This window comes from Parasteatoda tepidariorum, chromosome 7, assembly GCF_982258835.1.
Source record: "Parasteatoda tepidariorum strain Cologne lab strain chromosome 7, Ptep-v5.0, whole genome shotgun sequence".
NCBI classification, from domain to species: domain Eukaryota; kingdom Metazoa; phylum Arthropoda; class Arachnida; order Araneae; family Theridiidae; genus Parasteatoda; species Parasteatoda tepidariorum.
In genome coordinates, this window is record NC_141761.1 from 6,178,312 (window position 1) to 6,193,346 (window position 15,035).

Sequence of the window (15,035 nt, forward strand, 5' to 3'; positions counted from 1 at the left end):
ATTGTGTATTAAATTTTTTGTCATTTTTTACAAAAGTGTGTTTTTTATAAATCTTATTTTTATATACTGATTGTATATTATGATTATAAATTGTATTCATTTCATGTTAATTGTGCTTCTAACATAGGGAACGTATTGTAAATAGAGAATAATTTTTTATAAATTTTTAGATGGTAATACAAATTTTTCGGGAAAGTGGGCTGCAACATAAAAAGCTTTAATCTTTTTATGTTATTTTATTATCTAAATCTTCTTCTTAATTTATTATTCAAAACTAAACGTTTTCTCACACTTAATTATTCACTCATAATTTTATTCTTTTCATGTTCATTGTGCTTCTAACATAGGGAAAATATTGTAAATATCGAATAATTTTTTATAAATTTGCCTGGAACTTTAATACATATATATATATATATATATATTATTGCCATTCATAAATTTCATGTTTGAAATACTTATTGATTTTAATTTTATAGCTTGTGGTCTTTGAAGGTGAAAAATAAATTTCTATGTGGTTCTTTGATTATTTTTCTGGCATTTGCCCAGAATTTTTATATTTAATATTTTTGCTTTTCTTAAATTTTTGCTTCAATTATTTATTGATTTTAATTTACAGCTGGTATTTTCTACACATGAAGAAATTGTAGTATGATCTATTGACCGGAAGTTCTCTTTGCCTTTATAATTTCTTTCTAGCATTTGCCTGGAACTTTTATATTTCATACTTTTCTGCCTATTATAAATTCCATGGTTAAGGTATTAGTTGATTTCAATTTATAGCTTGTGGTCTTGAGATAAAGATGAAATTGCAATATAGTCTTTGGATATACAGTTTTCCTAGTTTCTTGTAAAAAAAAATTCTGGCATCTGCCTGAATTTATTACTTTTTTTTTCTTCCTTAAATTATATTTCCTTGTGCTTGAATTTGCAAATTGCACTTGTATTTTTCTGACTTTCATTAATGGTGACATTTCCATAATTCAGTTATTCCTTAATCTTAATTTAATTAAAATGATCTTAATTCAAAGAATCATAATATGATTAACCAGCTGTTTTCCTTGCTACTGAAAGTTTTCTTTTGAACCTGTAGTTGTTGAGTTGCTATTTTGAAACTAATGTATTTCAGTTTGTAATGCAGGATTGTCACAATGCATTTGGATTTGCAGCTATCTTAATTTACTGGTACATGTGTGGTTCACTCTAAGTATCTATTCTTTGTTTTTATTTGTGCTATAATCCATGAGATATTTTATTAAGAACTTAATCTAGCGTTCTTGATCTCTTCTTTCAAATTTAACCTACAGACTTGGTATTAATATTTTCTTGGTTTTATTCTTAGTTTTCTTTTCCTGGAGTATTTTCTCTAATTCTTGCGTAGAAACATTTCTTCATTTAGTACTTTTACTATACTATACCTAAAAGTACTAAGTAGTACTTTTTTTGTTATTTCATTTTATTTATTATTGGTTGCTCACACAGCTATTACCTTTTCAGTTTATAAAAATATATGCCTTTTAAGTTCATAAATATATATATACTAATACGTATGTATATATTTTTCCATCTCTCAGCTTTCTCTTGGGTTTAGTTAATGCGCATAATCCCAATTTTATTTCAGATTAGTTTAAATGTTTCATGTGGTATCATTCCTTGGGATAAGTGTATGAAGTATCATTTAGCCATATATGTATATGGCTAAATAACTAACTCCGTTGAAGTTGATAATAGTAAATTGTGCAACTCCTTGGAGTTGGTGATATTTAGTCATTAGTTAATGAAAAGAAGGCCAGAATGTTCTGATATTGAAAACTTTGAAGGGTATACCTTTTATTTTCTGTTGATTTGAAGAAGAAAAACAACATTGTGAAAACTTACAAATATTAGGTTTCTGACTTTAATATTTTCTTGCTGTAGGATTATTATTATGAACTATTTTCTTTTGGATAAAGTTATAATTTTACAGCGTTGCTTTTCTTATTAATCGTTCGTTTAAGTAACTATATTTAAATTTCCGTTCACAATTTTTTTTTTCTAATACAGTTTATCTTGAGATTCAATTTCATAATATGTGAGTTGTTAAACATAAAGTTTTTTTCCAGATTATTTTTAATGCTCTAAGCATGAAAGTACTCTTTTCCACAGAATTATCATTCCTAAATGATTTATTATATGCTAAATATTCGTTTCCATTAGAAAAGGTAACATCAAAAACTTTACATAAACCAATTTCGTGCTTAGAATTTGGTTTAGTTTCTTGTTATATAAGGTTTCTTTACAATATGAATCCAATTATTAAATTATTCTCTCCTTGCAAACTTGTAATTTTGCATCAACTTGCACTTTTTTTCTTGCTCTTTAAATATTTCTTCTTACAATTGTATTTCTACAATTGTAAGTAATTGTATTGTAATTCTTACAATTGTATTTCAGCTTGCTCTTTGACTTAGTTAAAACACACAAGCTTATTTCAAATTACTTTAAATGTTTTGGGTCTTAGAGCACTTTTTCCTTATAATTAGTGTGTGAAGTATCATCCTTTGAGTCATCAAAAAAGATATGGCTAAATAACTGACTCCATTGAAGTTGATGTTAATAAAACTATGCAACTCTTTGGAGTCAGTGATATTTGGCAAAGAGTTAATGACGCAGAAGCAAGAGAGTTCTTATGATGAAAATTGATTTAATTGACTTTGCCCAGGTATGACTTTTTTTTCCTGTTAATATGAAGCAATCCAACATATTTGGTCAATATTAAAGATATTGAGATTTCTTACTGTAAGATTTCTTTTTAATGTTCTTAACACTGTTCCTAAATAAAGTTTCAATAATGTTTTTCTAAACTTTTTATACTTGCCTTTTTTTATACAAAAAATTATTTTTTTTGGACAATACAGTTTATTAAAAGTAAAGATAATAGATTGCAGATTTGAAATCATAATGAACAGATTCTTTTCTAAAATTAATTATTTGACAGAAGCAGAGTTTTCTAGAATATTGCCTTAAAGGACTATAAAAGCATAATTTTTATTTGAAAACTATGAAAAGTTTTAATAGAAAAACAGTTTTAATACAGTTCTTTTAAAGTTTAACATTCAATTAATTGAAATCAAAAGCTCTCCAAATAAATCTAAAATAAACTTTTATTTTACGTTTGATTAATTTTTGAACTACTAAAATAGTATGTAACTTTGCGAATTTGTTTTGAAAAAATTTAATAAAGGGAAAAATACAAAAATAACTTCTCGTTTACTAAAAAACTAAAATAATAAATGTTTGTTTTTGCATGATATATGTTTAGTACGTTTAGCCCCGGTAAATTCTATAACATCACTCTAAAACAAAATAGAGATCAAGCAATTTTTTAAAAATGCCCTCATTTTATGGGTTTGTTTCAAGAAATTAAATTAATTAATCATCAAGCAATTTTTCTCTCAAAAAATATATTTGCCTGCTCTATCTTCTGGAAATTCTTTAAAATCACGGAAAAATCAATACACTCAATTACGTTTAAAAAAAAACTCAGCACATTCTTTAATTTTTTAAACAATATGCTAAAAACTGACTATTTTGCTTTTTTTAAAATGTTTTTACAGTATTTAAAATTATTTTATCTAAATCCTCTTTGATAAATCGCAAAACTGTTTAATTAATCTGTTACTTTACTCCCCAAAAGCAGAAAGTGCCTAAAACTGTGACGTACGTCGCAGAACAAACGGAATCCTGCAGAACAATTTGTATCTTGAATAGAATTCTCTTTAGCTTTGACCACTTGCTGTTTTCCTGGAGTGATGTTGCTTTAAAAGAGGAACATTTGACACCCTGCACAAATTTCAGCACATTTATCAGTATTCTCCCTCTCCCGTATCTTTGCCATTCTGAGGAGGAAATTAAAGAATAAGCTTTTGGCTATAACATTTTTATAAAATGGGTGTATCAGTGTTTAACAGACAGCAGGAGAAATCGATCACCTATTTTATCAAGAAAGCTTCTAAATCAAGCCGTAAAAGAATTAAATTCCGAGATTTCCAATTTCATAAAGTTTATGACTTTTATATTTTCCATTCCCATTTCAAAAGCAATTTGAGAATCGTGGGGATCCACGATTGACAGAATTGTTTCTGAAAGACCAAATGCTTTCGATGGAGATGAAGAAGTTGTTGGAACAACAACCAGCGAATGTTTGTGTTTGCAAATGGTGCACCATTTGGGCACTTGTCCCTTCGAAAGATTTTTAAGGCAGCCCTTATTTTAATGTTCGGATCTTCATATCATAGGTATTTTATTTATAATTTATCATCATCATCGTTGTCATTAACAAAAGTTGTACTTCAAAAGTGATTGAAAAAGTAACAAATCGAGAATGTTTGCCTTGGTTTAAAAAATAATGCAGTGTATCTGTGTATGATCCTGTATTTTAATAAGTGAAAATATAGTATTTTAACGTAAAGTTGACTTTTTTTCGCAGTGAAATGCTTGCAGAACATTTGTATAAATTAATAAGTTCTGTTGCAGAACATTTGAAAATATTCTGCTTATGGGCTTTACTCTATCCAGTTATAAATTAAAATTTTTATCACGCCTAAATAAGAAATGAAACTGCCGTTTTTTATTTTTACATAGATTAACTGATGATGATTTTTGAGACGGGAAATAAGAAATTTCTATTTTCTTTACATAAATTGAATTTCTAACAATTTGTAATATTTCATCTGCCATAATTACTGAGAATGATTTCGACCGGCATTTCATGAACACTTAACTGATAACTAAAGTCGTTGCTTAACCTCTTCCCTAATTATAATGAGTTAACTCGTGTATGTATTGCAAATTATTTGTCATCCCGAGAAAACTCGGGCTTAGCAGAATTTGTCACTTCGTTTTGTTTTATCACGTTTTTGCTCGGTCGGAAGCGAAAAACCTGCTGTTTGCCAAGTTTTATTTGTATGTTGGACTGCACACGTGTTTTGTGCGATTGTATAAACGATGATTGCTGAATTTACATAGCCAATAAGAGTAAAAACGAAATGATCTATTCCTTCACTGACGTTTGAAAAATATCACGATGTGTTGTGTAAGAACTATCATACAAAGACTAATATTTAACTTTTTTCATTTGCCCGAAATAACTCGGAATAGTAAACTGATTTTAAATGAAATGTTTCTTACACATGAAAAAATTCAAATAACAATTTAAAACTTGTGCTATATCTTTTGTTTTAGTTCCTCGTATTTATTAATAAAATAAAATAAAAAATATGTTCATTTTTTGCATTTTTTTTCTTCAAAATAATTGGTATGGGAAGTAGTTAAAAGATGGGGGCTATATCTATTTTAGTTGTTCCCAATTAACGCAATCAATGAATTTTTAATCTACTCATATCACATTTGCCGATGACCGATGTTTTTGCTAACTGTTTGGCAAACTCATCCAAGATTTGCAGTCAGCGCTTTCTTTGTCATCCTCAGATGAGGAGAGAAACGGAGAAGTTCTGCAACTAGGAGTAATGTTTGTTTGGGAGGTTTAAAAAGATCTGATTCCGCTTTCTATGCGTGAGCTGGTAATCCTACCTCTTCAAAAACAATGGTTAGAATAAAGATCTTCATGATTAAAAAAATATAAATCTCAAAACTATAAAAAAAAAAGTTAGAATTTAACACCTCTTTATATTTAAACTTTATTGATTTCAGTAAAGCCTTTGATTCAGTTAAGAGAGAGAAATTATGGGAAATTTTATCACTTTATAATATACCAGAGAAATATATTAACATAATCAAAGACATGTATTATAACAGCAAAGCATATATAGAAGTAAATGGAGAATTAACTTAATTCTTTTTGGTAAAAACTGGCGGGAGACAGGGATGTATTTTATCAGGATTTTTATTTATACTGGTGATAGACTGGATTATGCGAAACAGCTTGAAAGATGAAAAAAGAGGAATAAGGTGGAATTTCACAACTACTTCAGAACACCTTGATTTTGCTGATGACATCGTACTTTTTTCATCCAAGCGTACAGACCTTCTGCTTAAAACAGACAAATTCAACAAATATTCAAATAGTGTAGGTTTATTCATAAACAAGAAGAAAACTAAAGTAATGAGAATAAATCAAGAGAAAAATGACAAAATTAAAATCGAAAATAACGAAATAGATGACATAGAGTCATTTAGATATTTAGGTTCTATTGTAGATAAAAAAAAAAAAAAGTGGAAGTAGCGAAGATATTAGACAGAGAATAATCAAAGCAAGAACATGTTTTAAGGGATTACATAAATTTCAGTCATATATATTGAAATAAAGACAAAAATAGTTGTTTACAAAGCTATTGTTAGTGCAGTACTATTATATGGCGCAGAAACCCGGAAACAGACTAAGATTGAAATACGAAAATTAGAAACCTTTCAAAATAAATGTTGAAGATTTATTTTTAAAATTTTCTGGCCTTCAAAAGTATCAAGTCAAAATCTATTAAAGAAAGCTAAAAAAAAAACAATAGAAGATGAAATTAAAAAACGAAGATGGAGCTGGCTCGGACATATCATTAGAATGCCCAAAGAAAAAATTACATCTGTTGCGCTTACATGGGCCCCTGATGGTAAAAGAACAAGAGAAAGACCCAGACTTAGCATCCAGCGCATGTTTTTGGGCGAATTAAAAGAATGTGGAATATCTGGCTGAGAGGAAGCAAGATCTAATTCTAGAGACAGGAGGCGTTGGAGGGATATGCTAGAGGCCTTAAGTGCCCAAAGGCACGTAGAGGAAAAGTAAGTAAGCATTAAAAAAAAGAGAAGAAAATAGTAGAAAGTGAAAGTTAAATAAAATTATTGCAATCTCAAGTTAAATGTGTTCTTGTTCCTGTTTAATTTATCTGGTTTTAAATCGGCATTGCCATTTTAAAATGGAAAATAAAGTTATTTAATTGACAAATTATAATTCTGATGGTCAGATAAATTCTTTTCCTCCCTCAGCAGAATTCAAAGTTTAAGCATTAAAATTTTCACAAATGCATACCTTAAACATTTTTAAAAATAATGCATAAAGAAGTTTCCAAAAAGTTAATTACCACAATTACTTTGATTATCCTATATGATTTTGATTAGAAACAACTAGATAAATTTTGCTCAACACTATTCCCTTCTCAAAATGTTATGGAAACAAATTATCCCAATTTTAAAAATATGTTGTTGTTTTTTTCTAATTAAAGTAGTTTTTATTACTGATAATAAAATTTTATAGAATTTTTTTATGAAACTTTTGTATTAAAAATATTTTTTCCTTATTTTAATTGTTTAAACTTTAATTTGAGGTTAATTATTTGTATTGGAATAAAAATTACCTTTGTTTATATAAATTATGGTTGTTGAATAAATGACATTTTATATGGTTTATTTCAAATAAAAAAGAATCAATATTTTACGGATTAAGTGTTTCAGCTCCGCTCTACATAATATCGTTATCCTATAAGAAAAGAATAAAACAATGAATTTAAATGAAGATTAATTATTCAACCCAATCGTGTTATTTCCCTGATTTTTGAATTAACAGTTTTCTTTTTTTAAGTATATAAACCTGTAATATATACCATTTTTTTGTCAATGAAAGCAAAGGACGTGAAAGAAAAAAAAAACATTGAAATTAAAAATGAAATAAAGGTGAGTAGGGAAGGAACAAATAAGGCTTAAGTTTCACATTAGAAAAAAATTTTTTAAAAAAATTAGGAAACGTTAGATCTTAAATAATAGCACACAGAAGAGAGTTTTGTACTGCCTAATACTTCGAAAGGCTACCCTACCTCTACCGAGGTGGGACACCATCGTACACCGCCACACTGAACTTTTTTTCGCCCCACCCAACAAAAGCTTTGCATGCAACAAAGTGGATATTAGTCAGATGGAAAAAAAGCATTGCAAATAAAAATAAAAAAGGTGAGAAAGGAAAGAGCAAATAAGGCTTAGGTTTCACATCAGAAAAAAAAAATTTTTTAAATGAGGAAACGTTAGATCTTAAATAATAGCACAAAGAAGAGAGTTTTGTACTGCCTGATACTTTGAAGGACTCCCCTACCTCTACCGAGGTGGGACACCATCGTACACCGACACACTGAACTTTCTTTCGCCCCACCCAGACAAAAGCATTGCAGGCAACAAAGTGGATATTAGTCAGAAGAAGAAAAAACATTGAAATTAAAAAAAAAAGGTGAGTAAGGAAGGAACAAATAAGGCTTACGTTTCACATTAGAAAAAAAAAATTTTAAATGAGGAAACGTTAGATCTTAAATAATAGCACAAAGAAGAGAGTTTTGTACTGCCTGATACTTTGAAGGACTACCCTACCTCTACCGAGGTGGGACACCATCGTACACCGCCACACTGAACTTTCTTTCGCCCCACCCAGACAAAAGCATTGCAGGTAACAAAGTGGATATTAGTCAGAAGAAGAAAAAACATTGAAATTAAAAAAAAAAAAAGTGAGTAAGGAAGGAACAAATAAGGCTTGCGTTTCACATTAGAAAAAAAAATTTAAAAATGAGGAAACGTTAGATCTTAAATAATAGCACACAGAAGAGAGTTTTGTACTGCCAGATACTTTGAAAGGCTACCCTACCTCTACCGAGGTGGGACACCATCGTACACCGCCACAATGAACTTTCTTTCGCCCCACCCAACAAAAGCATTGCATGCAACAAAGTGGATATTAGTCAGAAGAAAAAAAAAGCATTGAAAATAAAAATAAAAAAGGTGAGTAAGGAAGGAGCAAATAACGCTTTGGTTTCACATTAGAAATTTTTTTTTTAAAAAAATGAGGAAACGTTAGAGCTTAAATAATAGCACACGGAAGAGAGTTTTGTACTGCCTGATACTTTGAAAGGCTACCCTACCTCTACCGAGGTGGGACACCATCGTACACCGCCGCAATGAAATTTCTTTCGCCCCACCCAGACAAAAGCATTGCAGGCAACAAAGTGGATATTAGTCAGAAGAAGAAAAAACATTGAAATTAAAAAAAAAAAAGGTGAGTAAGGAAGGAAAAAATAAGGCTTACGCTTCACATTAGAAAAAAAAAATTTTAAAATGAGGAAACGTTAGATCTTAAATAAAAGCACACAGAAGGGAGTTTTGTACTGCATAATACTTCGAAAGGCTACCCTACCTCTACCGAGGTGGGACACCATCGTACACAGCCACACTGAACTTTCTTTCGCCCAACCCACACAAAAGCATTGCAGGCAACAAAGTGGATATTAGTCAGAAGGAAAAAAAACTTTGAAAATAAAAATAAAAAAGGTGAGTAAGGAAGGAGCAAATAAGGCTTACGTTTCACATTAGAAAAAATTTTTTTTAAGAAATTAGGAAACATTAGATCTTAAATAATAGCACACAGAAGAGAGTTTTGTACTGCCAGATACTTTGAAAGGTTACCCTACCTCAACCGAGGTGGGACACCATTGTACACCACTACAATGAACTTTCTTTCGCCCCACCCAACAAAAACATTGCATGCAACAAAGTGGATATTAGTCAGAAGAAAAAAAAGCATTGAAAATAAAAATAAAAAAGGTGAGTAAGGAAGGAGCAAATAACGCTTTAGCTTCACATTAGAAATTTTTTTTTTAAAAAAATGAGGAAACGTTAGAGCTTAAATAATAGCACACGGAAGAGAGTTTTGTACTGCCTGATACTTTGAAAGGCTACCCTACCTCTACCGAGGTGGGACACCATCGTACACCGCCACAATGAACTTTCTTTCGCCCCACCCAACAAAAGCATTGCATGCAACAAAGTGGATATTAGTCAGAAGAAAAAAAAGCATTGAAAATAAAAATAAAAAAGGTGAGTAAGGAAGGAGCAAATAACGCTTTGGTTTCACATAAGAAATTATTTTTTTAAAAAAAATAAGGAAACGTTGGAGCTTAAATAATAGCACACGGAAGAGAGTTTTGTACTGCCTGATACTTTGAAAGGCTAACCTACCTCTACCGAGGTGGGACACCATTGTACACCACTACAATGAACTTTCTTTCGCCCCACCCAACAAAAGCATTGCATGCAACAAAGTGAATATTAGTCAGAAGAAAAAAAAAAGCATTGAAAATAAAAATAAAAAAGGTGAGTAAGGAAGGAGCAAATAACGCTTTGGTTTACCATCAGAAATTTTTTTTTTCAAAAAAAAATGAGGAAACGTTAGAGCTTAAATAATAGCACACGGAAGAGAGTTTTGTACTGCCTGATACTTTGAAAAGCTACCCTACCTCTACCGAGGTGGGACACCATCATACACCGCCACAATGAAATTTCTTTCGCCCCACCCAGACAAAAGCATTGCAGGCAACAAAGTGGATATTAGTCTGAAGAAGAAAAAACATTGAAATTAAAAAAAAAAAAAGGTGAGTAAGGAAGGAACAAATAAGGCTTACGTTTCACATTAGAAAAAAAAATTTTAAGAAATGAGGAAACATTAGATCTTAAATAATAGCACACAGAAGAGAGTTTTGTACTGCCAGATACTTTGAAAGGTTACCCTACCTCAACCGAGGTGGGACACCATTGTACACCACTACAATGAACTTTCTTTCGCCCCACCCAACAAAAGCATTGCATGCAACAAAGTGGATATTAGTCAGAAGAAAAAAAAGCATTGAAAATAAAAATAAAAAAGGTGAGTAAGGAAGGAGCAAATAACGCTTTAGCTTCACATTAGAAATTTTTTTTTTAAAAAAATGAGGAAACGTTAGAGCTTAAATAATAGCACACGGAAGAGAGTTTTGTACTGCCTGATACTTTGAAAGGCTACCCTTTTTATCATTATTCCATTATGCGTTCTTTAACAAAGAACGATGCACAATTTTACTCAAACACCTTACTTATTAGAAACTGTCCAATATATTGTAAAAATAATTTAAAACAATGGAAATAAGCCAATTTTCCCAGATTTTTCCAGTTTTTACCCCTTATTCGCCATTTTCTCAATTTAAAAAAATTATTTCCTATATGTAGGACCCTCTAAAATATGGAAAAACACATTGAAAAAATAATATAATGCAAAATAATCGGAAGAAAAAAAATTTTTTTTTGAAAAGTTCATAAAGCTGGGATTCGAACCAGCGCCCCCTCGCCCCTGCCGTCAGTTACTAGTCCCGTGTCCTGACCTCCATACCACTAGAACACGAGAAGCCAGCCACAATTTCTTTCAAAAGTCCTCTTTCTGTCAGCTATTCAATAAAACTTTGAGGGCCCCCCAGCTCCCCCTAATTCACCTATAAAAATTTCCTGCAGCAGATATGTTTCGACCATAGACCCCTTCTCAGAGACCGAGATTGAAAATTATAACTTACTATTAAAGGGAGTTAGACGGCTTCGAAATTCGAACGCCACCCCGCAATTTTATTTTATTTATTATATTTTTATTTTTATTCCATTATGCGTTCTTTAACAAAGAAAGATGCACAATTTTACTCATAGAACACCTTACGCATTAGAAACTGTCGAATATATTGCAAAAATAATTTACAACAATGGAAATAAGCCAATTTTCCAGGATTTTTCCAGTTTTTAACGCCATTTATTATTCGCCATTTTCTCAATTTAAAAAAAAATATTTCCTATATGTAGGACCCTCTATGATTTGGAAAAACGCCTTGAAATAATAATATAATGCAAAATAATCGGAAGAAGAAAAAAAAAGAAATTTTTTTGAAAAGTTGATAAAGCTGGGAATCGAACCTGCGTCCCTCGCCTCTGCCGTCAGTTACTAGTCCCGTGTCCCGACCACCATACCACTAGAACACGAGTAGCCTGCCACAATTTCTCTTCTAAAGTCCTCTTTCTGTCAGCTATTCAATAGAACTTTGAGGGGCCTTCCTGCTCCCCCTAATTAACCTATAAAAATTTCCTGCTGCAGATATGTTTGGACCATAGACCCCTTCTCAGAAACCGAGTTTGAAAATTATAACTTACTATTAATGGGAGTTGGACGGCTTCGAAATTCCAACCCAGTCCCGCCATTTTATTTTATTTATTATATTTTTTTATTATTCCGTTATGCATTCTGTAACTAAGAAAGATGCACAATTTTACTCAAAGAACACCTTACGCATTAGAAATTGTCGAATATATTGCAAAAATAATTTAAAACAATGGAAATAAGCCAATTTTCCTGGATTTTTCCAGTTTTTACCCATTATTCGCCATTTTCACAATTTAAAAAAAAAAAATTTCCTATATGTAGGACCCTCTATGATTTGGAAAAACGCCTTGAAATAATAATATAATGCAAAATAATCGGAAGAAGAAAAAAAAGAAATTTTTTTGAAAAGTTGATAAATCTGGGATTCGAACCTGCGCCCCCTCGCTCCTGCCGTCAGTTACTTGTCCCGTATCCTGACCACCATACCACTAGAACACGTGAAGTTGAGCACAATTTCTCTTCAAACGTTCCTCTTTCTGTCAGCTTTTCAATAGAACTTTGAGGAGCCCCCCTGCTCCCCCTAATTCACCTATAAAAATTTCCTGCTGCAGATATTTTTGGATCATAGAGCCCAACTCAGCGTCCGAGTTTCAAAATTACAACTTAATATTAAAGGGAGTTAGACGGCTTCGAAATTCGAACCCCATCCCGCAATTTTACTTTATTTATTATATTTTTATTATTAATCCATTATGCGTTCTTTAACAAAGGAAGATGCACAATTTTATTCATAGAACACCTTACGCATTAGAAACTGTGGAATATATTGCAAAAAAAATTACAACAATGGAAATAAGTCAATTTTCCTGGATTTTTCCAGTTTTTTCCCATTATTCGCCATTTTCTCCATTTAAAAAAAAATATTTCCTATATGTAGGACCCTCTAAGATTTGGAAAAACACCTTGAAATAATAATATAATGCAAAATAATCGGAAGAAGAAAAAAAAGAAATTTTTTTGAAAATTTGATAAAGCTTGGATTCGAACCTGTGCCCCCTCGCTCCTGCCGTCAGTTACTTGTCCCGTATCCTGACCACCATACCACTAGAACACGTGAAGTTGAGCACAATTTCTCTTCAAACGTTCCTCTTTCTGTCAGCTTTTCAATAGAACTTTGAGGAGCCCCCCTGCTCCCCCTAATTCACGTATAAAAATTTCCTGCCTCAGATAGTTTTGGACCATAGAGCCCAACTCAGCGTCCGAGTTTCAAAATTACAACTTAATATTAAAGGGAGTTAGACGACTTCGAAATTCGAACCCCACCCCGCAATTTTATTTTATTTATTATATTTTTATTAGTATTCCATTATGCGTTCTTTAACAAAGAAAGATGCAAAATTTTACTCATAGAACACCTTACGCATTATAAACTGTCGAATATATTGCAAAAAAAATTACAACAATGGAAATAAGCCAATTTTCCTGGATTTTTCCAGTTTTTACCCATTATTCGCCACTTTCTCAATTAAAAAAAAATTATTTCCTATATGTAGGACCCTCTATGATTTGGAAAAACACCTTGAAATAATAATATATTGCAAAATAATCGGAAGAAGAAAAAAAAGAATTTTTTTTGAAAAGTTGATAAAACTGGAATTCGAACCTGCGCCACCTCGCTCCAGCCGTCAGTTACTTGTCCCGTATCCTGACCACCATACCACTAGAACACGTGAAGCCGGACACAATTTCTCTTCAAAAGTCCTCTTTCTGTCAGCTATTCAATAGAACTTTGAGGGGCCCCCCTGCTCCCCCTAATTCACCTATGAAAATTTCCTGCTGCTCATATTTTTGGACCATAGACCCCAACACAGCGTCCGAGTTTCAAAATTACAGCTTAATATTAAAGGGAGTTAGACGGATTCGAAATTCGAACGCCTCCCCGCAATTTTATTTTATATATTATATTTTTATTATTATTCCATTATGCGTTCTTTAACAAAGAAAGATGCACAATTTTACTCATAGAACACCTTACGCACTAGAAACTGTCAAATATATTGCAAAAATACTTTACAACAATGGAAATAAGCCAATTTTCCTGGATTTTTCCTGTTTTTTCCCATTATTCGCCATTTTCTCAATTTAAAAAAAAATATTTCCTATATGTAGGACCCTCTATGATTTGGAAAAACACCTTGAAATAATAATGTAATGCAAAATAATCGGAAGAAGAAAAAAAAAGAAAATTTTTTTGAAAAGTTGATAAAACTGGGATTCGAACCTGCGCCCCCTCGCTCCAGCCGCCAGTTACTTGTCCCGTGTCCTGATCACCATACCACTAGAACACGTGAAGCCGGACACAATTTCTTTTCAAAAGTCCTCTTTCTGTCAGCTATTCAATAGAACTTTGAGGGGCCCCCTGCTCCCCCTAATTCAACTATGAAAATTTCCTGCTGCAGATATTTTTGGACTATAGACCCCAACACAGCGTGCGAGTTTCAAAATTACAACTTAATATTAAAGGGAGTTAGACGGCTTCGAAATTCGAACCCCGCCCCGCAATTTTATTTTATTTATTATATTTTTATTATTATTCCATTATGCGTTCTTTAACAAAGAAAGATGCACAATTTTACTCATAGAACACCTTACGCATTAGAAACTGTCGAATATATTGCAAAAAATATTACAACAATGGAAATAAGCCAATTTTCGTGGATTTTTCCAGTTTTTACCCATTATTTGCAACTTTCTCAATTAAAAAAAAATTATTTCCTATATGTAGGACCCTCTATGATATGGAAAAACACCTTGAAATAATAATATATTGCAAAATAATCGGAAGAAGAAAAAAAAGAAATTTTTTTGAAAAGTTGATAACACTGTGATTCGAACCTGCGCCCCCTCGCTCCAGCCGTCAGTTACTTGTCCCGTATCCTGACCACCATACCACTAGAACACGTGAAGCCGGACACAATTTCTCTTCAAAAGTCCTCTTTCTATCAGCTATTCAATAGAACTTTGAGGAGCCCCCCTGCTCCCCCTAATTCACCTATAAAAATTTCCTGCTGCACATATATTTGGACCATAGACCCCAACACAGCGTCCGAGTTTCAAAATTACA